The following is a 4,253-nucleotide window of genomic DNA, read 5'->3' on the forward strand; positions in this document are numbered from 1 at the left end:
GCAGGGATGCGGCTTAAAGCTTTAACCGCTGGTTCAAGGCGAGCCTCCCTTCTCAGACTGGCAGGGATTTAAGATCCAATTCCCGCGTATGCAAGGGAAACACATCATTGTAAGCTCTGTACATTGCCTGTTTTGAGGATTTGAGCAGTGGCCAGCCCTTAAGCTGATTCTGGAGCAAGATGCATTTCATTCTCACATAAAAAGTATTTCAGACAGGCTTTACTGGCAACAAAACCAAAGGGGAAAAAAAAATAAGCCAGGTAGGAGAGTAGCTTGATGACATTCTTGCTTACTTAAATTAACACGAAGCTGTTCCACTGCTGAGCTGCCTTCTTGTGTTATTTCCTCCTTTGTCTTTCTAGTGGAGAAAATGCCCCGGGGGTAATGAAGCACTGAGCTAACTTTCCCATCCCACTCAATCCAGACCAATTCTGATGAGGCTGATAAAATTCACCCAGTTTTACAGCAGAAAGCAGGGTCAAATTTTAGTCTGGTTGCTTATGGCCTGCAGTTCTTATCATGCAACCTGCAGCAGTTGTGGAGGTTGACAGCAAATTAAAGGGAATACGAGTTCTGGCATTCATCTGTAGCAATTTAGGAACAGCCTTTTCATTACTGTAAAAATAGGAAGTATTGATAAGCAACATCTAGCTCTGATCTGCACTAAATCTCAAATTGTAATACCGAAAAAGCAGGAACAAAGTTAACACTTCAAAACCAGGAAACTAATGCAAAGGGGAAAAGCAGCTTGTCCAGACTCACGCCATGGACTAGGATAGGGCTTTGGACCAAATACCAGGCTCTGGTTCCTGCATCCTGTCTGCTGCACCACCTCCTCAGAAAAGGGATGCAGCATCACAGCAGTTTCTGGAAATCACCCTTAGATTCTCCTGTCCCCAAATTTCCCTTTAAATTTTTACTCCAGCGCACCTGCTAAGCAGAATGTTTCAGCAATGCACAGCCATGGGCTCCTTGTGGGGTTTTTTCTGCCAGTGAAATAGCTATGACTGAAAGGTTTACAGAGACTTTCTGTTCCTGTCTAAAATTATCCTTGCTGATCCTTGCGATGCCAAGACCACAGAGCCAATATTCCACAAGCCCTGAGAAAAAGGCACTGTATTTCAGGCACACTCAGCTAGTGTTGGTACAGCAGCATCCATCAGCCGCGACCAAAGCTCCGGGTCACCACCGTGCACCAGGGGACACTGCCTGCTCCTCTGCGGCATCAGACAGCACAGAGAGTCAGGATCTGGGTGCTCTGTGGTTGTTCAGCCAAACAGGAGCCTCTGTGATCCCTGCTCGGGGTAAAAGTGGATGAAAAGACGGCAGGTGGATGCAGGCAGATGGAGGAAGCGGGGCTAAGAGGGAGACAACAGCAATTAGCATAAGCAGCGGCAGCCTCAGCTCACCAGCTGCTTTGCCGATTGTCTGCCTCCCCGATTTCCAACAGCAAAGCAGCAATTTGCCGACGAGCACAGTCAGTAGCCAAGGCTGCCCCTCAGGACTGAAACTATCAGGGAAAACAAACGATTTCCATGGTACAAAACCATGGCTTGCACGGCTTTGATGTAGGAGTTTGCCTAAGTAAGGCATGGAGCATGCAGCTCAAAACAGACACTAAATACTTCAGAGCGAAAGGCTAAAAAAGGAAGGTTTTAGAGGAGGAAATGAGTCAGTAGCTTGGAGGACGGGAGGGGGAGTTCAAATAGCTGAGGCATATAAAGTAAGCAAGTAGTCACCATCTCAAAAGCTACAAAGTCAGCAAAGTGGATGTATTGATCTCAGGTTTTTGTTGATGTTGGGTCTCATTTGAAAATGGAGACCACGGATGACTTTTTATATTGACCATGCTGGATTTTGAAGCCATCCTTCATTGGGCAGACATTTGCCAGCTGCAGTTCACACTTGTGTTTCTGACAGGAACCTAAGTGGTCACCACCAGCTACAGAACTGCTGGAATCTCTCAGGGTCCCCTCTGGCTGAGGGATAGATTTTTGGGAGGCAATGTGTGTGGGGGGGAAGTTTCAGGCTGATTGCAAATACCATTTGCCTTAAGAGCAGGAGGGGGATTCACCTTTCATGATGGTTCATCCAAACGTGCAGCCTGAGCTTCCAGCCTGGATTATTTATAGCACTAACACTATGGGGAAAAAAAGGGCAAAGCTGGTTCGCTGTTGAAAAGCAGAAGAGCTAGTAAAAAAACCTTCTCCACCATGCAATTCACAGCATTCCTGTCTGTCATTGTGACTACCTTGTATTGCACTGAGGCTGGGGACAAAGGGGTCCCACCCCAAGGTGGCTTTAGCCTCGCTCACCACACACCAGAGGGTGTAACAGGCTGTGCAACACACTAAGCCAGAGGTGTTGGTGTCAGGGTGGCAGTAACTTCCTCACCTCTGCCAAAGGCTGGCACTGATCGAGAGGGGAACTCAGAAACAGAAACAAAATTTCCTCCTGCCCTCCCCAAACCAGGCAGCTCCCGCTGGGTTCAGGCACCGAGGCAAGAGCGACACAACAGCTTTGACAGGAGGAGCCTGCTGCAAGGCTGGGCCGAGGGAAGGCCAGCAGTACACAGGGTCAGGGTGATGCTGAGGGCACGTGAGGAGAGGCTGTGAGGTCAGGGAGCAGCACAGGGCTGGAGAAGCCGGCTCCCTTTCCCTGCAGAAGCAGCAGCACAGGGTTGGCATGCAGCCTGCCATACACACTGTTCATCCCCAGCAGGCAGCTCTGGGGCAGGGGCTGTGGAGCCCTGGGCTAAGGCAGGCACCACCGTAACCACACACTTGTCTGTGTATTTTGGTGCACAGATCCTGCCTCTCCTCAGTGGGCTATGCTGCTTGCTCTCCTGGGGAATTAAACATTTCCAAAAGCCATTGTGGTGGTTGGAGAGTGAGTGCCCTTCTCAGAGCAGGCACATCTTTCTCATGAGGCAAGTTAAAAGTGAGAGTTTTCTCTTACTCTCCTGGTGAAGGAGTTCTTGTCCCTGCTGAATTTCCTTTAACTGGTTAGATACTTTCTCAACCTACTGCAACGTTTCCAAAACCACCTCTCAGAGCAGGCTGAGCCAAGAGGCCAGTTCCACCTCATTTGCCCTTATAAGTACACAGCATGAAATAGCCCCAGCCCTGTTCTCATGGCCTTGCATCATCTCCTCCCCTCCTCCCCAGGATGTCTCACTTCTGTACCCCCCTGTCAGAGTGAAACCCATCTACGAAGAGCAAGCCTGGAGCAGTAACAGACCAATTACCCATATCAGTTATGATTAGAAAGCACAGCTGCTCCAGGTTTCTGCCACCCACCACCAGAGAGGGAGGTCTGCTGTGGCACTGCCACGCAGCTCTGACCACCACTGCCTTGATTTCCTCTGCAAGCCACAATCACAGAAGGAGGCAGGACCAGAAGTTGTCCAGAGAAACTTACTGACAGGACTGAAGCTCTCCCTACTCTACAGGCACTTTATCTGAATTTGTTTTAGAACTACATTTCAAATGGAAAAAACAAACACATCCCTGTTCATTTCTTGGTAATACTTCCAAAGTAAGTCAAGATTTGGGGTCAAATTTAAGCATTACTTGATTAACTGTATCAGAAAGCAGCCTAGGGAAGAAGTATCCTCTCAGGCCAGTTAAAGGCTGAGTTGTGCTGGTCTTTTTGCTAGTTTCATTACAAATCTGATGCAAGAGCTTTTGCAAAAAAGGAACCCCTGGCAGGAGTAAGTCACCCAGCAAAAGAACCTAATGAAACAGGATGGACTTTTCAATGCACCCCATCTTCAGCATGGGGTCTTTCAGCAACTTCTCTCTCATGTGAGCAAGCCTAAAAACATCTACAAAGAGCATGCCTCGGAAGAGGGGATAAATCAAATAAAAATTAAATCCTTTTAACTAGAACAGCAATATGGATGAAAACTGTAAGGTGTGTAAGCATTGCCCACACCTTTAATAGTGAAGCTTCATGACATTTGTAATGAAGTATTGCTCCCTCATACCCCAGCCCTGAAAACGCCGCCATCGAGTCTTGTTTTTGTTTCCTTCTTACAGGAAGGCACATACACAACAAATAAGCTTTTGATGCTGGGGGTTTTTAGCTCATCGACTCAAGCCGGGAACATCACTGCAGTCAGGATTCGGTGATAAAAACCTAACTCTCTATACATTTTGTACCATCAGCTGATGCCTTTGTACTCTGATTACAAGCAGCCCGAGCCTCGCCGGCCAGGAACATTAAGGAATGAGTATTTTCTGCAGTCAGGG

This window comes from Geospiza fortis, unplaced genomic scaffold (genome assembly GCF_000277835.1).
Source record: "Geospiza fortis unplaced genomic scaffold, GeoFor_1.0 scaffold271, whole genome shotgun sequence".
NCBI lineage: Eukaryota > Metazoa > Chordata > Aves > Passeriformes > Thraupidae > Geospiza > Geospiza fortis.